The following is a 24,340-nucleotide window of genomic DNA, read 5'->3' as shown; positions in this document are numbered from 1 at the left end:
TCACTTTCACCACTTGTAGCAGCTTCTTTAGCTCAGTTCCTTCTTGTCTTGATCCTGGAATATTGGATGCCCTAGTTTTAAAAAAATGGGTACATGAGAATCTCAGAGGGCCGGACTGGCCATCTGGCACTTCTGTCAAATGCCAGAAGGGCCGATGGCCAGATGGGCCGGTTGCTAGCTGGCCGGCCCCATCGATCAGCGCACAGATTGTCATGCCGGAATTCGGCATGATAGTCTGTGCGCTGAGCGATGGGGTTGGTCCTACACTTACTTCCTGGTGTGGCCGTGCATCCCATCCTCCTCCCCTCAGCATAAAGGCTCTGCCGATGAGTGTCACATGGGACGTGCACCATGTGATAGGTGCCATCCCATGTGATAGAAAAGACTACAGAGCACGCCGCGGAGCGCACAAGGTAAGGGGGGGGGTAGTTTGTGTGACAGGGGATCTCTGGTAGGTTTGTGTATGTGACAGGGTATGTATAGTATGTTTTGTGTGTGTGACACGGTATCTATAGTATGTTTTGTGTGTGTGACACGGTATCTATTGTATGTTTTGTGTGTGTGACACAGTATCTATAGTATGTTTTGTGTGTGTGACACGGTATGTATAGTATGTTTTGTGTGTGTGACAGGGTATGTATAGTATGTTTTGTGTGTGTGACAGGGTATGTATAGTATGTTTTGTGTGTGTGACAGGGTATGTATAGTATGTTTTGTGTGTGTCACAGGGTATGTATAGTATGTTTTGTGTGTGTTACACGGTATCTATAGTATGTTTTGTGTGTGTGACATGATATGTATAGTATGTTTTGTGTGTGTGACACGGTATCTATAGTATGTTTTGTGTGTGTGACAGGGTATGTATAGTATGTTTTGTGTGTGTGACAGGGTATATATAGTATGTTTTGTGTGTGTGACAGGGTATGTATAGTATGTTTTGTGTGTGTGACAGGGTATGTATAGTATGTTTTGTGTGTGTGACAGGGTATGTATAGTATGCTTTGTGTGTGTGACACGGTATCTATAGTATGTTTTGTGTGGGTGACACAGTATCTATAGTATATTTTGTGTGTGTGACACGGTATCTATAGTATGTTTTGTGTGTGTGACAGGGTATGTATAGTATGTTTTGTGTGTGTGACACGGTATCTATAGTATGTTTTGTGTGGGTGACACAGTATCTATAGTATATTTTGTGTGTGTGACACGGTATCTATAGTATGTTTTGTGTGTGTGACAGGGTATGTATAGTATGTTTTGTGTGTGTGACAGGGTATATATAGTATGTTTTGTGTGTGTGACAGGGTATGTATAGTATGTTTTGTGTGTGTGACAGGGTATGTATAGTATGTTTTGTGTGTGTGACAGGGTATGTATAGTATGTTTTGTGTGTGTGACAGGGTATGTATAGTATGCTTTGTGTGTGTGACACGGTATCTATAGTATGTTTTGTGTGTGTGACACGGTATCTATAGTATGTTTTGTGTGGGTGACACAGTATCTATAGTATATTTTGTGTGTGTGACACGGTATCTATAGTATGTTTTGTGTGTGTGACAGGGTATGTATAGTATGTTTTGTGTGTGTGACAGGGTATGTATAGTATGTTTTGTGTGTGACAGGGTATGTATAGTATGTTTTGTGTGTGTGACACAGTATCTATAGTATGTTTTGTGTGTGTGACAGGGTATGTATAGTATGTTTTGTGTGTGTGACACGGTATCTATAGTATGTTTTGTGTGTGTGACACGGTATCTATAGTATGTTTTGGGTGTGCAACAGGGTATGACTATAGTGTGTGTATGTGTGTGACAGGGTATGACTACTGTATGTGTGTGGGGGCTGGCGTATGACCATAATATGTGTGTATGTGTGGGGGCCGGTGTATGACTATAATGTATGTGGGGGCCAGTGTATGACTATAATGTGTGTGTGTGGGGGCCGGTGTATGACTATAATTTGTGAGGGCGGAGGGTCTTAATATAATGTGGGAGGTAGGCTATTAATCTAATGGTGAATTGCAGGTAGGGGCTAATTATTGGGTGTTATTTTATTTGTGGGGTAATTTAATAGAGGGACCTAACAATTTAAGATGGGGTGATTGGATTTTTAATTTAATGCTGGGGTTGTTTAGGAGCTATTAATTGAATGTGGGGCTGTTTGGGGAAAATGAGGTCTATTTATTAAATGTGATTATGAGTTAATGTCTGGGGTGGTTGTGGGAAATGGAAATATTTTTTAAACGTAAATGCTATTTAATTTCTTGCTGGAGTTGTTTGGAGAGAGGGAAATAGTTTTATTTATTAAATAGGAATACTATTTAATGTCAGGGCTAGTTGGAGGGAAATAGATGTATATATCAAATGTGAATACAAGTATTTTAATGTTGTGGCTGCAGTGAGGACTAATTTTAAAAGTGGATGCTATATTGATTTAACACCGGGGCTAAATTTCATGTACAATTTTTTTTTCTCCAAATAGGGCATCCAACATTCCAGGATCCAGACAAGCAGCAACTGATGTAAAGACACCAGCAACCACAAGACAGGTAGGAGAGACCAGGACAGTCTGCCAACTGCTCTGAATTTGGTGGGTGACTATCCCGCTTAGTCAGGATTTGGTCTGACTACAAGAACAGTTGGGAGATATGTCCTGCTTCACACTGTACTGCTTGTTAAGGCAGAACTGCGTGCACCTAACAGTAGTGCACACAGTATTGCCTGTGTATTTGTCAAAAATGTGTCTAATAGCCAAATTACATCATAGGAGCCCTCCTGACTTAAGTGCCCGGGCCCCCACGAGCCTTAATCCAGTTCTGGTCAGCAGGAGGAATCTGTGCTCCCAGTCCAGGGCAGGACACAGACTGCAGAGCAAGCCAAGGAGCTCTAAGTTTCATGAGATTTATTAATCTCGTGAGACTAAGAGCTTCCCTGCTCACTCTACAGGAATGTCAGCAACATTAGAAGCATAGATAAGTACAGTGGGCTAGGGGTGTCATAATGTGTCTGGGGGGTGATGTAATGTGGATGATGAGGGCCTGATAAATGTAATGTTTTAATACAATGTATGTATCAACGCACCATTTTGACCACACCCCCAACATAATGTAGCTACGCTGCAAATGCGCTGCGGCACTCATTTTTTTTCCTGCTCGTCAACAGAGGAGGGCCTGTGTGCTTTAAATGCCAGGGCTGATTTTTAGTCCCAGTCCGGCCGTGCATGAGATTTAGAAAACTTCAACCAGCCCCGGTGTTAAAACAAGAGTACTCATATTTTATAATTAGGCTTCTCTCCAGAATATTAATATTCACATTTAATAAGTAAACCTATTTCCCTCCAACCAGCCCCAACATTAAATTAACATTATACCCATTTACACAAAACATATTTCCCTCCCTCCAAATAGTCCCAGCAATAAATTAAATAGCATTAAAGTTTAATAAATATAGCCATTTTCCACAAGCATCCTAGGCAAAAAAAAATCATATTCACATTTAATAAATAGCCCTCCTCCCCAAAATCAGCCCCATATTCAATTGATAGCTGTAAACCACCCCAGCATTAAATTAAAGGTTCCTTCACCTTACCTTAAATAATTAGCCACCACCTACACTCCATCATTAAATAACCTACCTCTCACACTATATTAAGATCCTCCCTTCCCTCACATATTATATTAAAATACTGCACACACGCACACTATATTAAAGTACTGCGCACACACACACACACATGCACACTATATTTAAAATACTGCGGACACACACGCACACTGTATGAACATGGCCAAACACACACACGCACACTATATGAACATGGCCAAACACACACACCCATGCAGACTATATAAACATGGGGCCACACATACACACACTATAGCAACATGGGGCCAAACACACACACTATAGCAACATGGGGCCACACACACACACTATAGCAACATGGGGCCACACACAAACACTATATTAACATTGGGTCACACACACACTATAGCAACATGGGGCCACACACACTCACTATAGTAACATGAAGCCACACACACACTATAGCAACATGGGGCCACACACACTCACTATAGTAACATGAAGCCACACACACAATATAGCAGCATGGGGCCACACACACTATAGCAACATGGGGCCACACACACACTATAGCAACATGGGGCCACACACACTATATTATCATGGGGCCACACACAAACATTATATTAACATGGGGTCACTCACACACTATAGGCAACATGGGGCCACACGCACACACTATAGCAACATGGGGCCACACGCACACACTATAGCAACATGGGAACATACACACACTATAGCAACATGGGGACACAGGCACACAGACTTACCTTGTTACATCCGATCCAGCCATCCGCATGCCCGCCTGAGCAGCAGCAGCACCACCTTCCTGTGCGCTGCTCAACGAACGGAGAATCATTGACGTGCCGCTTATGCAAGTAATCACATGGGACGGCACCTGTCACATGGTGCCGTCCCATGTGATTACTTGCATAGATGGCACGTCATTGAGTCTCAGTCTGCCGAGCAGCGCGCAGGGAGGTACTGCTGCTCGGGCGGACATGCGGACCGGCCCAACTAGCCATCGGCCCTTCTGGCATTTGCCTGAAGTGCCAGATGGCCAGTCAGGCCCTGGTCACACACAGTTTCTATCTAAAAACAGCTTTATTATAAAATAGTAACAAAAACAACTTAGATAAAGATGATACTACCACAAACAGCTTTTGCTAAAGCTAATACATAAATACACAGCTTTTGATAAAGATAATACTTCAATACATGGCTTTTGATAAAAGTAATGCTTAGCTGCAGAAATGAATTAGTAGAGATGATTAGTCAGGCTGTTCCAGGGTCCCCGTTTCCCGCTGTTTCTGAGGAACTGGAAACAAGTTTCTATCAGAACAAACAGGTTCAATGACATGTTTGCAGTCTGTCCACTAAAAAGGCTAACTTCTGACGCAGTTACAAAAAGTCTTATACCCTACGAGGGTCACTCCCGGACACAAAGTGCATATTAGGTTATAATCATAATTGTGTTAATCCATTAATTAGTTACTAAATTCCAGTACCATATCTCTATTACATGCGCAGTGAGCAGTGGAAAATATCCCAAAGAAAGTAGGCTATGGTTCAACTGACTATGACAAGTGAAGCCCTAAGCGGAACGTCCTTAAACTCAGGGATAGGGACAACAAATGGTACCTGCAGCTTTAAGGTTCAAGGTAACTCCTCTCCTGTAGCCAACCCATTGTTTGGGGGGGGGGGGGGGGGGGACGCCCTGGAGAGGATATACGCCGGCCACAGGCACGTGGAGGCCTCATTGCCCGGCTGGAAAAACACAGGACAACATCTTTGGACAGGCTGAGTAACACTTGAGGATCAATTTATAGACTTGTTCTTTTCCTGCATGGTTCAATTTGGAGCCCTATCTTTTCAGTTTTTGCTTTCAAGCCTTTTAGCTTGTTTCTCTGCCTCCCTCCCTGCTGTTTCCTTTCATCTCTCTCTCCTTTCTCTCCACGTGGCTCTGCCTGCTATTTAGCCCCTCTTTCCCCTCCCCCTGTGCTTTTGTCTCCTGTGAGTAGATAGACACTGTTACAATCCTGTATTGTATTGCATTCCTGGACGATATTTTTACAACGAAAACTGCTAATTATAATCCAATAAATAAATCATAATGTTAATTAGTGAAATTTAACAGTTGTACGCGTCTTTATTCATAAAAGTCAGACTTGCCAACTCTCCCGAAATATCCGGGAGACTCCCGCATTTTGCGAGAGTCTCCCGGGCTCCCGGGCGAGTGTGGCAATCCCCCGCATCTGGATAATTCTGCCCACTTCCTAGTGAAGTGGGCAGAATTAAGTCCCAAACGCCGCGATTCCCGGTGAATCGCGGCGTTTGGCCCCGCCCCCCGCTGTCAAATGACGCATTTTGCGTCATCACGTCATGGGGGCAGGTCCAAAATGACGTCACTTGGAGCCCCCCCCCCCCCCCCCCCCCGTCACGCCCACCTCCTCTGCAGGCTCCCGGATTTCACCAACAGAAAGTTGGTAAGTATGATAAAAGTATGTTGTATGGTTTAAATAAGTCACAAAGGGTACGGTAACAGAGGTTAGGACTCTTCAATCTGCAGTTTATTGGTTAAGATACATTTGTGGAAACTGACACATACACAGAAAACTACTAAACTAACTGCAAAATGGCCCTTAAGACTCCATTTTGTTTCTGTCATTACAAATAGATGTAATGAGGGAGGATTTAAATATATGAGATTAATTTTTAGCAGTTACAAAGTTAGGAACAAAATTAATTTCAATAGGAAGAAATAACAAGACCTGCAGAGAACATGGTGCAAATCCTAGAGCAAGGAAAACACAGAATTTTTTGCACTAAGATGCAATTTACTTTGCTTCCATTTAAAATATTCTTGAGGGGTGCCAAAAAATTTGCACACTTGCGTCCAGGGCAGGACTGGGACTAAAAATCAGCCTGGCATTTAAAGCACAGGGGCCATGCACTATATTGTTGCACACTGATGCTGGCGCAGTGCGCATTGCTGGTGCAGTACAACATGATGTAGTATGAGTGTGTGTATGGGGGGGTATTTATTTCTCCTAATGACACTCAACATTACATTGTTAACACCAATACATCAATAAATGCCATGACAATACATTATTAGTTCCCAAATGACAGCAATAAATAAACCCCCCACACACTCATACTACATCAATATCCACCCACATTACAGCAACCAGCATCACCTCCCACATTACAGTGTTCAGCATGACCCCCACATTACAGCGTCCAGCATCACCCCCCACATTACAGCAACCGGCATCACCCCCAACATTACAGCAACTGGCTTCACCTCCCCCACATTACAGCAACCGGCATCACCCCTGACATTACAGCAACTGGCATCACCCCCAACATTACAGCAACCAGCATCACCTCCCACATTACAGCAATACCCTCTTCTACTTATTAGCAATACAAAGCTCCAAACACACTACAACATTGCCACCACCACGCCACCCCATACTACAGCAATACCACCACTGTAGGAAACCAATAGGCGCCACTGTAGGAAACCAATTTTTTGTTTTTTTCAAATCTCACACAAAATAGCAACAGAATACTTACACACATATAGTTAACAGGTACCCTTTTCCCTCAATTAAATACTAATGGCAGAATTTTCATGAATCATTCCATTCTAACAAATATATCAGAAAAAACATAACTATTGAACCCACACGGCTGCATTAAAAGTATTTCCATCTACAGCAGAATGTCAGAGCAAAATATTTTTATTTACTAGAGTAACTGGATATGCGTCTTTTTTATTCATTTTAAATAACACAGTATATAAATTAAGGGGGATAGAGGAGATGGGTGTGAGATTATTGGATGTGATACATCAGTTTGATTAGTTAGGAGACATTTAGATTATTTACCTGGAGACGTCTACCCCCGTGACTCACAGCAGGGCCGATAAGAGGAATTTTGGGCCCAGGTACAGCAACTTCTTTGGGCCCCTGTCATATTCAACAATTAGAGACTTGCCTTTGGCAGAAGTTATTATGTCACACTGTAGTGCCCCCAGTTCATATTATGCCACATCGTAGTGGCCCCAGGTCATATTATGCCACATACGATTACCCTAATTTCATATTTGGACATGCAGTAGTGCCCACAAATCATATTATGGCATAGTAGTGCCCCCAAATCATATGCCATACAGTAGTGCCCACAAATCATTATGCCACAATAGTGCCCCCAAATAACATTATGCCATACAGTAGTGCCCCCAAATAACATTATGCCATATGCCAAATCATTAGTAGTGCCCAGACAAAAACTCACTCACAATTAAAAATTGGTGCAGCATATCAGATACTGAGAATTGTGAGTCCCAGGGGCAGCTTAAGACACCATTTACAATGCAAACAAAAATAGATATATTGACACAATCACAGATAAAATTTATGACAAGCAGTGTTTTTTCCTCTTAATTAAAAATCTCTGTACAGATAAATATGCAAGAAACATTAAAGCGCAACAATGAGCAATACATAGTGTTTTAAACGTCATTGGATACACAGTACTGCCCCTAGTTCAAAAAAGGATGGTTAAAAACACATTGCACACGAGAAAATATATGAACTTACCTGATTATGGCATCCTGTGTTCTGTTCTCCTACTGGGTGCGCTGGGTGAGAAGGGATCAGCAGCTGTCAGCTCACACAGAAAGTTGGGAACAGGGACAGAGGGCAGTGGTCAAAGTGGAAATTTAGAAGTGGGGGTATGGTAAATATAAGTGAATGGAGTATTAAGGCTTGATTTTTTTATTTTTTTTAACACTTTTCCTCTCTGTACATTCCCATTGTTCATTGCTACTTGTGTTTTATGATGGCTGCGTCCCTGACATTCCCATTCTTAAGATGTCTCTCTCTTTATACTTTCTTTTACCTATGCCCCTGCACTATCTTCTCCTTTGTCCCTCTCATTTAACCCCTTGCACCACCTTCTCCCCTGGCTCTCTCATACATCTTCCTGCACCCCCTACCCCTCTGGCACTCAAACGTCTTCCTGCACCCCCTATTTCCCTGGCTCTCTCACCCCTCTTCCTGAGCCCCCTACACCCTGGCTCTCTCACCCCTCTTCCTGGACCCCCTACCCCCTGGCTCTCTCACCCCTCTTCCTGTACCCCCTTCCCCCCTGGCTCTCTCACCCATTTTCCTGCACCCTCCTAGCTCTCTCACCCCTCTCCCTGCATCCCGTACCTCCCTGGCTCTCTCACCCCTCTTCCTGCACCCCTTCCCACTTGGCTCTCTCACACTCATGACAACTCCGACCCCCCCGCGCAACTCGCAGCACCCCCAACGCGAGAATCGCGGCACCCCCCAGCCCCGCAATCCCCCTGCGTGAATCGCGCCAATCCCCCCCCACACGATCCCCTCCCCCATTCAGGAAAAACAAATCTGTATACTATGTCCACATTGCAGGGCACAGTGCAGAGGAGTAGGGGGAGGGAGCGGCGGAGCCCTCATCCATCGCGCCCTCATCCATCCTTCCTGGGGAGGAGCCAGCCACCAGGGATCCAGGAACTGTCGGGCCGGCCCATCTAGCCTTCGGCCCTTCTGGCATTTGCCAGAAGTGCCAGATGGCCAGTCCGGCTTGCTTGTGTCTGAAAAGCAGACGGAATTGCAGGGAGCTGTTGCTTACTGAGCATGCCCCATCAGTGGAAATGTGCAGGATACACCTGAAATGGACTTTGCACCTGACTCTAAATTAGGCCCTATGTCTGTTTCTTTTTCCTAAGAATTGCATTTTCCTACTGCACATGTGCACCAAACAATGTATGCATATATCTGTATCAAGATTTTTGCATATCTTTGACTCACAACTTCTTACGACTGGAGAAGCTGCATTGACCTCTCCAGCTGATAGCAATGAAAACATTAGCTTTGCTGCTACTTTATGTCAAGTTTCAGCTGTTTATACACATTAATTGGTATTTTATTATGGACTGCAGGAAAAATTATTCCTATTTAATTTTTACGAAGACAAACAACAATTGTGTTGGTGTATATTTATTCATTTTTTTTATATGGTAAATGCGACTTTCACTTTTAATAATAAGACATTATTTTCTCTTATGTATCTGACCATATTTCCTTATTTGTACACAGCTTAATAATGTAATAAAATTAATAAAAAGTGCTTTTATTACTTTATTAACTTATTATTAGGTTGTATCCAAATAGAGTAATGACACTCCTGCACCTAACACTTGCATATTCTACTCATTAGGGGCCTCATTTAGAGTAGAGTGCGTCTAAGACATACATGCAAGAGCAGAAGCGGGAGTGTGCAGCAGCTTGGTAAGTTATTACAAGTGGCATGCAACCCCAGTTGCATCCCACTCGTAATACCCTACTGAGCTGCGACCAGTTCCCACAGCTAGCTAACTACTTGTGCCACCCAATACCTGACACACTTTTTCAGTCTTTTTTGACGTATGTTCCGTCTGTGTCTTGATCCATCTAGAGTTGTTTTTGCCCATAGTATCTAAATTATTCACGGTCACGTCTACATAACTCCATATTCCACCCTTTCCCTCGTACTGAGATGGAAACTGTCGCAAGTATACACTGCGTCTGAAAAGCAGACGGAACTGATGCCTACTGCGCATGCGCGTCAGTGAAAATGTGCACAATGCGCCTGAAATGGACTTTGCGTCCGACTCTAAATGAGGCCCTTGGTGTGTATTATGCTTGGGTTAAGTAATACTTTTGTGGCATTGTTCACCTCACAAGATGCAGCCAACTCTACATATGAATGTAAGTATCATCATCATTATTAACATTTATTTATATAGCGCCAGCAGATTCCGTAGCGCTTTACAATTGGGAACAAACATTAATAAGACATTACTAGGTAATAGAAACAGACAGAGAGGTAAGAGAACCCTGCTCGCAAGCTTATAATCTATAGGAAAATGGGAGTTTGAAACACAAGGGCATGTGCTACATCATATTGCGCAATGGACCAGCTAGAATGCAAAGGTAAAAGTATTGAGTGGGCTGTGTGTGTGGTCAGAAGGTTGTTGTCTTGCATTAGCTGTGTAGAGGATGGTAATAGGGTAATCTAGGGAATTAAGATGGTGGTTGAAGAATATCATAACCTTGTTGAAGAGGTGGGTTTTTTAGTGAACACTTGAAAGTTTGAAGACTAGAGGAAAGTCTTACTGTGCGAGGGAGGGAATTCCACAAAGTGGGTGCAGCCCGGAAAAAAACCTTTAACCGAGAATGGGAGGATGTGATGAGAGTGGAAGAGAGACGTAGATCTTGTGCAGAATGGAGGTGTCGATAGGGAGATATTTTGAGACAAGTTAGGAAATGTATGTCGGTGCAATTTTGTTGATGGCCTTATATGTTAGTAGAAGAATTTTATATTGGATTCGTTGAAATACAGGCAGCCAATGTAGAGACTGGCAGAGTGGCTCAGCAGAGGAATAACGGTTTGCAAGGAAAATCAATCTAGCCGCTGCGTGCAAAATAGATTGTAGGGGTTCAAGTCTGACTTTGGGAAGACCAGTAAAGAGGGAATTGCAATAATCAATGCTGGAGATGAATTAATGTTTTGCGGTGGCTTGTGTCAGATATGTGCGTGCATCTTCTTGCATGTGTTTTTCGTAAGTTCAGCCACAGCGCTTTTGCATCACCCTCTAAATGAGCCCCATAGTGTTTTATCAAGGGCAAAAAGGCTGGATTTTATCTCTACCCAGATGATGAGTAAACTCTCATTTTCAAAAAGTCCAAGGTCCAAAGAAAAATGTAAAACTGAAATATACCATTCAGTTACCTTAATTACTGACGCTCCAACACTACCCATTTTAAAATGAAATTAGAGATGGTCACTGACCCCCGTGTTTTGGTTTTGTTTCTGGTTTTGGATCTGGATTACCTTCGTGTTTTGGTTTTGGTTTTGCAAAACCGCCCTTGCGTGTTTTGGTTTTGGTTTTGATTGGTTTTGTTTTGCTATTTTTGAAAAAAATACCATTTTTTGGGTCTAATTTAGTGCTCCACCAGTTTCTTAGATAAGTGAGGTAATTCTAAAGCTAATAAATTAGGAAAAAAACAGTTTAATCCCTGGTAGGCCATCCTTAATGCGAACAGTTGTCTGCAAATTATACAGTCAAACCTGGTTGTCTACCTCCTCCATCTTTGGTTATTGGCAATGTAGCCATCGTCTTTGGGTGTATATTACACCCTACACTTGTAGTTGAATATTAAAAAAGCAGCCTGCACAGACTGTGGAGCTAGAAAGTAAAATTAAATGGATCACGGTACTTTGGTGGCTATCTATGCCCCCCCCGCCCTCTACTTGTAGTTAAATATAAAAAAAGCAGCCTGCACAGACTGTAGAGCTAGAAAGTAAAATTAAATGGACCACAGTACTTTGGTGGCTATCTATGCCCTCCCCCCGCCCTCCACTTGTAGTTGAATATAAAAAAAGCAGCCTGCATAGACTGTAGAACTAGAAATTAGAATATACAAAGAAATGGACAAAGGCAGTTTGGTATCTGTCTGCATCAGACCCCCCCCATCCACGTGTAGTAAAATAGAAAAAAATCAGCCTGCATAGACTGTAGAACTAGAAATTCGAATATACAAAGAAATGGACAAAGGCAGTTTGGCATCTGTCTGCATCAGATCCCCTCTCCACTAGGAGTAAAATAGAAAACTATTCAGCCGTTATATAATCTAGAATATATATAGAAATTGAGAAAGGCAATTTGGTATCTGTCTGCATCATAATCATCAACATCCTCATTAGCGTCCTCGTCTCCTCCATAAATCTTCCCCTCATCCTCTTCTATTTCCAAAGTGGCATCCTCAATTTGTGTATCACCGGCTACACTCGGGCTGTTCAGGTACATATCAGCAGAACTGCTGAAAGGGCCCTTCTTTATGAGTACACTAACAGAATGCTCACGATTAAACATACCACTGTTGGATGGACTCTCCACAGGGATTGGTGTCATTTGTGAATCAGAGCAAACATTATCCTCTAATGCCTTACTGTTATCTTACAGCTCGGTTTTGACGCGTAACAGTAGTTGTGCACCAATTGTAGGCTCGGTAACTTTTTGGGATCTGCCACTAATAGCCAAAGGTGAAGGCCTAATTCTCTCTTTGCCACTGCGTGTGTAGAATGGCATGTTGGCAATTTTTTTTTATCGACACTTAACTTTTGCTCAGTAACACTTCTTTTTCGCTTCAACGCAGTAAAAAAAAAAAAATATTTTGTTTTTTGGACTGATTTCGAAACACTCCGTAGTTTGACATCGCCTTGCCCAGATGACGTACTGGAACACTAACATCAGGACTGGTGACAGAACCTGGTTACTCATTCTGATCATATGTGGACTGCTTTGAATCCATTCTGAGCGCCAAGCACTTGTAGTGGTAAAAATCATTTGGTAAGATACTGCTGACAAATATGACTTTTGACAGCCAGAAATATTTATGCACAATTATGGCAGACACCCCAAAAGCACTGAGGAGTTCTAAAAATTATTTGGTAGACACTGCTGACAGATATGACTTTTGACAGCCAGAAATATTTATGCACAATTATGGGAGACACCCCAAAAGCAATGAGGAGTGCTAAAAATTATTTGGTAGACACTGCTGACAGATATGACTTTTGACAGCCAGAAATATTTATGCACAATTATGGGGGACACCCCAAAAGCACTGAGGAGTGCTAAAAATTATTTGGTAGACACTGCTGACAGATATGACTTTTGACAGCCAGAAACATTTATGCACAATTATGGGAGACACCCCAAAAGCACTGAGGAGTGCTAAAAATTATTTGGTAGACACTGCTGACAGATATGACTTTTGACAGCCAGAAACATTTATGCACAATTATGGGGGACACCTCAAAAGCACTGAGGAGTGCTAAAAATGATTTGGTAGATACTGCTCACAGATATGACTTTTGACAGCCAGAAATATTTATGTACAATTATGGGGGACACCCCAAAAGCATTGGGGAGTGCCAAATATTACAAAAATAAAATAAACCTCTATCCTCCTCTCTTCTCTAGCGATTTTTGTTACAGCAATTGGAATAAGAATATCGTATTCTCTGTCCCTGCTCTAATCAGCCTGTGACTACACCCTGCTCTCTCCCTCTGTCAAATGGCGATGGATTGCTATGGAGGCAGATATTTATAATCTTGAAGTATCGCGAGAACCGAGCCACGAGATCAGATGTTCGGCCTCGATTTTCACACAGTATCTTGTTGTCATGTGTGTTTTACGGGCTTCAGATTAAAGCCTTTATAGTACCATCACACGTGAAGATGTTGCCTATAGCAACCAATTAGATTCTAGCTGTCATTTTGTAGAATGCACTAAAAAAATGTTAACCAGAATCTGATTGGTTGCTATAGTAACATAGTAACATAGTTAATGAGGTTGAAAAAAGACACCAGTCCATCAAGTTCAACCTATTTGGATCTCCTGCGATCCTGCACTTATATTTGAAATTGATCCAGAGTAACCAACGCCAATCTGTTTCAATTTTGAAAATCCCCCCAACTCAATATTGCAGTCCTATTTTTACCCTATATCCACTACTATCCTTCATTTTAATTAACGGTCGTATCCCTGGACACAGTTTTCCACTAAAAATTTGTCTAACCCTTTCTTAAACATATCTATTGAATCTGCCATCACAACCTTCCCTGGCAATGAATTCCATATCTTGACTGCCCGTACTGTAAAGAACCCCTTCCTTTGCTGGTTGTGAAATTTCCTCTCCTCTAACCTTAGGGAGTGACCGTGTGTCCTGTGTATAGTCCTTGGGATAAAAAGTTCCCATGAAAGTTTTCTGTATTGACCCTTAATGTATTTGTACATAGTAAATCCTATCTCCTCTTAGCCGCCTCTTTTCTAAAGTAAACATGCCTAAACTGGCTAACCTTTCCTCATAACTTAATGACTCCATACCCTTTATCAATTTTGTCACCCTTTTCGGAAACCTTTCTAGTTCCATATTATCTTTTTTTATAGAGTGGTGTCAGAACTGTACTGCATATTCAAGATGAGGTCTTACCAACAATTTATACAGTGGCAAAATTACACTGTCTTCCCTTGCATATATGCCCCTTTTTATGCATACCAATACCTTATTTGCCCTTGCAGCTGCTGCTTGACATTAAGCACTATTGCTAAGTCTACTGTCTATGAGCACTCCCAAATCCTTTTCCGTTATAGATTCTCCTAAATTAATTCCATTAAATTCATAGATTGCATTCTTGTTTTTGATCCCTAAATGCACAAACCTACATTTATCTATGTTAAACCTCATATTCCATTTGGCCGCCCAATCCTCCAGTTTTATTTAAGTCCCTCTGTAGAGAAGCTAAATCTTGCTCTGATTTTATTACCTTACAGGGTTTAGTTTCATCTGCAAAATTAGAAACTTTACTCTCTAAACCATCACCAAGGTCATTAATAAATATATTAAAAAGGAGTGGCCCCAGCACGGAACCTTGAGGTACTCCACTTAAAACTTTTGACTAATTAGAAAATGTTCCATTTATCACAACTCTCTGTTCCCTATTCTCTAACCAGTTAGAAATCCAAGTACTAATGTTGTTTCCTAGACTCAGTTCCCTTATTTTGAAAACTAACCTGTGTGGCACAGTATCAAAGGCCTTTGCAAAATCTAAGTAGACCTCATCTACTGTGCTGCCCTGGTCTAAGTTCCCACTAACTTCCTCGTAGAAGTAATTTGACATGAACTATCCCTCACAAATCTATGTTGATTCCCACTAATAATCTTATTGCTAACCAAGTAATCCTGAATACTATCCCTTAATATACCTTTCAGTATTTACCCCACTATTGATGTCAGGCTTATAGGTCTATAATTCCCTGGTTGTGATCTCGTCCCCTTTATAAACAACGGCACCACATCTACTACTCGCCAATCCCTTTGTACTGAGCCAAATGAGATTGAATCTCTGAAAGTTAAGAATAGCCGTCTAGCTATTTCTGAGTTTAGCTCCATAAGGACCTTTGGGCGTATGCCATCTGGACATGGAGCTTTATTTATCTTAATTTTCTTCAGTCGCCTTTGGACTTCTTCCTCTGACAACCAAGTATTAGTTAATGGTATGGTTTCATTTCCAATTTTATGTATTATCCCTACCATTTGTTCCTCTCTAGCAAATACTAGGGATGTGCACCGGCCACTTTTGGGGTCTCGTGTTTTGTGTTTTGGATTCGGATTTGCTTGAGGTTTTGGGTTCGGATTTGTTTCGCAAAACACCTGACGAAAGGTTTTGGTTCGGATTTAAGGTTTTGGATTCGGATTTATTTTGAAAAAAACATAAAAAGTGTTAAAATCAAGTTTTTTTGTTTATTTTCACTCCTACGCTATTATTAACCTCAATAACATTCAATAACAATCATTTCCACTAACTCCCAGTCTATTCTGAACACCTCACACCTCACAATATTGTTTTTAGTCCAAAACGTTTCACCGAGGTAGCTTTCTGGACTGCATAGTGCAGTGGTCCCGGTACACAATTTGGTACCGGGGCCACAATACTTCCGCCTTCAAATGGTCTGAATTCCACTGCACAGCTGCCTGCTCCTACATCCTCTGCAGCATATACAGGGTGTAGTTCGAGCGTGTCAATACCTCTTGTTGACGATGACAGGTCATTTTCATTAATTTATAATTTGGCAGCAACAGTCAACGTTGTTTAATATCTGATACGCCTCTATCTGGACTGCATAGTGGAGTGGCCCCGGTACCCAATTTGGTACCAGGGCCACAATACCTCCTCCAACTTTCAAGTGTAGTGTTTATAATTTATAAAAACTACAGTAGTTATAGCCCGTCAATAACTCTTGTTTTAGACGACCATGGTACAGAGCATTCATCATTGAGATCCCATCAAGTATGTGAAAGACAGACAGCGTCAAAGTGTTATTTGTTGACTTTGTTAACCAAAAAATTGTCCCTGTTGCAAATATTCGTGCAATGAAGAGTGACTTTTTCATTCAAAGGCTCAAGCTTTCAAGTGTAGTGTTTATAAGTTATAAACACTACAGTAGTTCAAGCACGTCAATACCTCTTGTTTTAGATGACCATGGTACAGAGCATTCATCATTGAGATCCCATCAAGTATGTGAAAGATAGACAGGGTCGAAGTGTTATTTGTTGACTTTGTTAACAAAAAACTGTCCCTTTTGCAAATATTCGTGCAATGAAGAGTGATTTTTTCATTTAAAGGCTCAAGCATTCAAGTGTAGGAGAGTACCACTGGACTTATACTGCTGAATCAGTGAACTTTGTAATATAGCAGTACCACTGGAATTATACTGCTGAATCAGTGGACTTTGTAATATAGCAGTACCAATGGACTTATACTGCAGAATCAGTGAACTTTGTAATATTGCAGTACCAATGCACTTATACTGCAGGATTGTTTTTGAATATTTTTTTTTTATTTCTTTTTTTTATAAAAATTTTTTTTTTTTATATAACTTTTTTTAATTTTTTTTATAACTTGGGAATAATGGGTAAATAACAATGCCCTTAGAAGGACAGAGCACAGGACACAGCACCACTGGACTTAACAGGACACAACACAGGACCCAGCAGCACCACTGGACTGAGCAGAACACAGCACAGCACAGCACAGAACTGAACAGCACAGCACGAGATATAGCAGGACAGAGGACCACCTAACACAACCTCCCTCTACCCTGATCAATGCCCAAGTGAAGATGGCGGCGGCTAGCGGGGAATTTATAGAATACGAGTATCGCGAGATCCGACAGCGGGATTATGACTCAGAGCCTCGGTTTCAGTTTTGTAATTGGCGGGAATACCCGGATCTGTCTCGGATCCGGCTCTGATCGGCAACGTTCGGGTGGGCTCGGATTTCAGATATCCGAGCCCGCTCATCTCTAGCAAATACTGAAGAAAAGAAAGTGTTCAATTCCTCTGATTTTTCCTTAGTATCATCAATTAATCCATCTCACTTCTTAGGGGTCCTATATTATACTTTTTAATCCTATTGCCATTTATATACTTAAAAAACTTTTTGCGGTTTGTCTTACTTTCTTTTGCAACTTGCTTTTCATTTTCTAATTTAGCCAATCTCCTTTTTGCATGTTTTATTACATTTTTTGTACCTACGGAAGGACTCCTCTGACCCTTCAGACTTAAACAATTTAAATGCACGCTTCTTCCTTTGCATTTCTTTCCTTACCTTTTTATGTAGCCACATTGGTTTGAACTTAATTCTTTTACATTTATTTCCCATAGGAATGAACTTATACCTGTATGTTTCCAACCAGGGCCGGACTGGGACCAAAAATCAGCCCTGGCATTTAAAGCTCACAGGCCCACGTGTTGTGGGCTCCACGCACTATATTGTTGCACACTGATGCTGGCTCAGTGCGCGTTGCTGGTGCAGTACAACATGATGTAGCATGAGTGTGTGTTTGTGGGGGGTATTTATTTCTCCTAATGACTCTCAACATTGTATTGTTAGCACCCCAATTACATCAATAAATACCATGACAATACATTATTAGTACCCAAATTACAGCAATAAATAACCCCCCACACACACTCATACATCAATACCCACCCACATTACCGCAACCAGCATTACCCCCATTACAGCAACCAGCATTACCCCCCACATTACAGCAACCAGCATTACCCCCCACATTACAGCAACCAGCATCACCCCCCACATTACAGCAACCAGCATTACCCCCCACATTGCAGCAACCAGCATTACCCCCCACATTACAGCAACCAGCATTACCCCCCACATTACAGCATCCAGCATTACCCCACATTACAGCATCCAGCATTACCCCACATTACAGCAACCAGCATTACCCCCCACTTTACAGCAACCAGCATTACCCCCCACATTACAGCAACCAGCATTACCCCCACATTGCAGCAACCAGCATTACCCCCCACATTGCAGCAACCGGCATCACCCCCACATTACAGCAATACCCTCTCGTACTTATTAACAATACTAAGCCCCAAACACACTATAGCATTTCCACCACCACGCCAACCCATACTACAGTAATGCCACCAATTATAGAGGCACCACTGTAGGAAACCAATGTTTTGCTTTTTTCAAATCTCCCACAAAATAGCAACAACAGAATACTTACACACATATAAGTAACAGGTACCCTTTTCCCTCAATTAAAAAGTAATGGCAGAATTTTCATGAATCATTCCACATGAAATAAAACTAACATATATCTAAAAAAAAACATAACTATTGAATGATCATTCGAACCCACACAGCCGCATTAAAAGTATTTCCATCTACAGCAAAATGTCAGAGAAAAATATTTTGTTACTACAGTAACTGGATATGCGTCTTTTCCATTCATTTTAAATAACAGTATATAAATTAAAGGGTATAGAGGAGGTGGGTGAGGGATAATTGGATGTGATCCATCAGTTTGATTAGATAGGAAATATTTAGATTATTTACCTCGAGACGTCTACCCCCTTGACTCACAGGCAGGGCCGACAAGAGGAATTTTGATCCCCAGTACAGCAACTTCTTTGGGCCCCTCTCATATTCAACAATGAGAGACTTGCCTTTGGCAGAAGTTCATATTATGCCACAACGTAGTGCCCCAAGGTCATATTTTGCCACATAGTAGTGCCACAAATCATATTATGGCATAGTAGTGCCCTCAAATCATATACCATACAGTAGTGCCCCCAAATCATATTATGCCACAATAGTGCCCCCAAATCATATTTATGCCATAGAAGTGCCCCTAAATCATTAATAGTGCCCAGACAAAAACTCATTCACAATTAAAAATTGGTACAGTATATTAGATACTGAGTGTGCTATTCCCAGGAGCAGCTTAATACACCATTTACAATGCAAAGAAAAATAGATATAGTGACACAATCACAGAAAAAATTATGACAAGCAGCGTTTTTTCCTCTTAATTAAAAATCTTTGTACACATAAATATGCAAGAAACATTACAGTGCAATAATGAGCAATACATAGAGGGGTATTCAATTGTTAGCGAGATCCCCGGAAAAACGAGCGCTCGAAAAATATTACCATTAATACGGTAATATGCGCGTAAATACCATTAATACGGTAGTTTACTCGCTGAATTTCAGCTGCGATATGAAATGCAGCGAGTAATTACCGTATTAACGCTAACATTTTTCAAGCGCTCGTTTTCTGGGGATCTCGCTAACAATTGAATACCCCCCATAGTGTTTTAAATGTCATTGGATACACAGTAGTGCCCCCAGTTCAAGAAAGGATGGTTAAAAACACATTGCACACAAGAAAATATATGAACTTACCTGATCATAGCATCCTGTGTTCTGTTCTCCTACTGGGCGCGCTGGGCGAGGAAGGATCAGCAGCTGTAAGCTCACATGGGCAGTCGGGAGCAGGAACAGAGCGTAGTGGAATTTTTTTTAACACTTGTCCCCATTCTTCATTACTACCTGTGTTTCATGATGGTTGCATCCCTGACATTCCCACTCTTAAGATGTCTCTCCCTTTACACTTTCTTATACCTATGCCCCTGCACTATCTTCTCCTTTGTCCCTTTCACCTAACCCATCTTCTCCCCTGGCACTCTCACACGTCTTCCTGCACCCTCTACCCCCATGGCCCTCACACATCTTTCTGCACCCCCTTCCCCCTGGCTCTCTCACACCTAACCCCTTGCACCACCTTCTCCCCGTGCTCTCTCACATGTCTTCCTGCCCCACCTTCTCCCTTGGCACTCTCACCCCTCTCCCAGCACCCCCTTCCCCTTGGATCTCTCACCCCTCTCCTAGCACCCCCTTCCCCCTGGATCTCTCACCCCTCTCCCAGCACCCTTTTCCCCCCTGGATCTCTCACCCCTCTCCCAGCACCCCCTACCCTGCTAGTTCTCTCACCCCTCTCCCAGCACCCCTTCTTCCTGGATCTCTCACCCCTCTCTCTGCACCCCTTCCCCCTGGATCTCTCACCCCTCTCCTAGCACCCCCTTCCCCCGGATCTCTCACCCCTCTCCTAGCATCCCTTTCCCCCTGGATCTCTCACCCCTCTCCCAGCACCCCCTACCCCGCTGGTTCTCTCACCCCTCTCCCAGCACCCCCTACCCCGCTGGTTCTCTCACCCCTCTCTCTGCACCCCTTCCCCCTGGATCTCTCACCCCTCTCCCAGCACCCCCTTCCCCCTGGATCTCTCACCCCTCTCTCTGCACCCCCTCCCCCCAGGCTCTTTCACCCCTCTCCTAGCACCCCCTTCCCCCTGGATCTCTCACCCCTCTCTCTGCACCCCCATGCTCTCTCACCCCTCTCCCTGCATCCCCTTCCTCCTGGCTCTCTCACACTGGTGACCCCCACGAAAATCGCGGCACCCTGCGGCCCCCCTCCCCCCCCCGGCGAAAAACGCGGCACCCCGCGAACCGCCCCCCGCGAAAATCGCGGCACCCCGCGACACCCCCCCCCACGAAAATCGCGGCACCCCCCGCGATCCCCTCCCCCATTCAGAAAACAAAAATCTTGAAACTGTGTCCAGCTTAAAGGGCTTAAGGGGGAAGGAGTGGAGGAGCACGCGACAGAGGAGAAGAAGAGTCGGGCCGGCCCATCCAGCCATCGGCCCTTCTGGCATTTGCCAGAAGTGCCAGATGGCCAGTCCGGCCCTGTTTCCAACAGCATTTTAAAGACAGCCCACTTTTCTTTCATATTTTTTCCTTAAAAAACTTTGTCCCAGTCTATGCACTTTAAAGACTCCTTTAGCATATTAAAATTTGCCTTTCTAAAGTTTAAAGTCCTAGTTGATCCCTTATACCGTTGCTTCTGGAAACTAATTTCAAATGAGACTATATTATTATCACTATTTCCCAAGTGTTCCCTTACTTGAGTATTTGATATTACGTCTACATTATTTGTTATTACTAGGTCCATTATAATCCGGTTCCTAGTTGGTTCCTTTACTAATTGACACATGTAATGGTCTTTTAGCGTGCTCAGAAACATATTTCCCCTAACTGTACCGTAGGTCTCAGTACTCCAATCAATGTCCGGATAATTAAAATCCCTCATAATTATAATTTGACCTAGTTGTGTAGCCTTTTCAATTTGCTGTAGAAGTTGGGCTTCCTTAATTATACTAATATCTGGCGGTTTATAGCATATCCCTATCAGTAAATTCTCTGAACTTCTTTCTCCACTGGATTTTTCCACCCACAATGCATCTATATTTTCACCAATATTCTTGTAAATAACTTCCTGAATACTTGGTTTTAACTCTGGCTTGATATAAAGACATACTCCGCCTCCCCTTTTATTTACCCTCTCCCTCCTGAAGAGAGAATAGCCTTCCAAATTGACTGCCCAGTGATGTGTATCGTCCCACCAGGTCTCCGTAATACCTATAATATCATACTGCTCCTATTGCTACTATTGCTACTAGTTCTAACTCCCCCATTTTACCTGTCAGGCTTCTTGCATTTGCAAGCATACACTTAAGTCTATTGCCTCCCTTAGGTATTTCTTTTTGCTTTAAAAAGGGCCTCTCCTTATCGGCTATGCTTCCCTTTCCCCCCTCTCTACCCCCTTGACTCTTGTTAAATTCCTCCTTACTACGCTAAATGTCTATCCCATAAATACTTGCTTGTCCCTCCCCCACGAAGCCTAGTTTAAAATCTCCTTCAACCTTCTAACCATCCTCTCCCCTAGCACAGCAGCCCCCTCCTCATTCAGGGGCAATCCATCTCAACAATAAAGATGGCAACTGACTGAGAAATCAGCCCAGTGCTCTAAGAATCCAAAACCCTCCTTCCTACACCAATATTTAACCATGCATTAACCTCCCTAAGCTCCCACTGTCTCCCTGGAATAGTGTGTGGCACAGGTAGTATTTCCGAAGAAACTGCCTTGGATGTCCTTGCCTTAAGTTTGCGACCTATGTCCCTGAAATTATTCTTTAGATCACCCCTTCTTCCTCCAAGTCGGTAATTGGTGCCAACATACACCAAAAAACGCCGGGTCATTCCCAGCCCCTCCCAACAATCTGTCCACCCGATCCGCAATATGCCGAGCCCGAGCACCTGGGAGACAACACACTGTTTGGCCTGCATGGTCCCGATAACAGATTGCCCTATCTACCCTGTCTGGGTCCCTGAGTAAATTTGGATTTGGTCACCTCTATGCTGGAGAGACCATTCCCCTGGTTGCTTAGGAAGCAGTCTTACCCAAATCTACCAATTCTGAACTGCCTTCAACAGTATCTTTATCCAATCTGGCAAATCTGCTCGGATTGCTTAGCTCAGAAATGGCCTGCCTTTTCCTCCCTCTGCTACCCTTAGTAACTGTTACCCAGCTGCCTACCTGTGCATCCTCCTGTGTCTCTGCTCCACCCTGCTCAGCCAACGCATCAACGTTGAGCTGTAAACTTTGCTCCAGGTTGGCAATCACTCTCAATGTTGCAATGATCTGCTTTAGATCAGTTACCTGGGCTTCCAAAGAGACCAATTGCTCACATTTCTCACAAAGGTATAAACCTTGGAACAATTGCTCCAAGTGTGCATAAATATGACAAGATATGTATTGTGTGAGAACATCAAGCCTGCTACCACTCATCTTATTATGGCTAATCTAACTTCTTATAGCCTACAGTGAACTTGAGAGTACTAACCTTTGCTAGCCACTTACCAAATTAAACCCCTTCCTGGATTCAAATCCTTACTGGATCTAACTCCACACTTTAAACAAACAGCAGTGGAAATCACAAGCTCAATGAAATCGCTTACCACCACCTGTTAAATAGAGCTTGCACTAACCAGCTGTATCAACGTATGCAATTAAACCACACCCACTAGCTCTAACAGAAAAAAAAGGACACTTAATAGACACACAGAAAAACAAATCCCCTTCAATAAACACTCAGAATAATTCCCCAATGTATATCACTCTCTCAACACATCACTCCTTACTGGATCTAATGCCACACTTTAAACAAACAATACTTGAAATCCAACAGCAGTGGAAATCACAAGGCAACAACTTGTAGTTTAGTAAACATACCCCTTAGAGATCTATTACATAAAGGTAAACCTACATTAAAGATATTTATGGTTCAGATCATAAGAAAGGTATTGTGGTTGGTCTAATATTAATCCACATTTCACCAGCAAGAATCCAGTACCATCGGAGAGGAGATCGCATATTGCGGTTGCTAGTTATGACTAAGATAAGATTAATTCTCAAAGATACTCTGTTAATAGGTTAGTTTAAACTTGATTTTCAGCAGTTTCCTGAGGCAAGACACAAACACAACTGTTGGAGTGAGTTGCCCCCACCTTTGGAGAAGTATCATTTAAACTTACCTATGGTCTCCATTGTACTGGACCATCATACAACCTGAACTAATGAAGAACTATATTAGTGTTATCTTTGTGTACATTGTGACATCATCTCTAGTTTTTGTCAACTCAAACTGCATAAAACAGACTTTAGGATTGATGAGCTGTTACTGGAACCAGTGCGCAAGCCTAATGTATGGGTTATACTTTCTCTTTTTGTTATACTTTGTTATATTTTGCTAATAAATCTCTTTGTGCATTGGAACCACATTGATCGCATCTGACAATATTTATTGGTAACGATAGAAGAGGACATTACACTGTGCTCACTATATAGGTTACCGACTCACTAAGACTTCCCTTCAACCCAGTAATAAA

Source organism: Mixophyes fleayi, chromosome 5 (assembly GCF_038048845.1).
Source record: "Mixophyes fleayi isolate aMixFle1 chromosome 5, aMixFle1.hap1, whole genome shotgun sequence".
Classification (NCBI taxonomy): Eukaryota; Metazoa; Chordata; class Amphibia; order Anura; family Limnodynastidae; genus Mixophyes; species Mixophyes fleayi.
The sequence above is the reverse complement of the archived record's forward strand: the minus strand, read 5'-3'. Positions refer to the sequence as shown.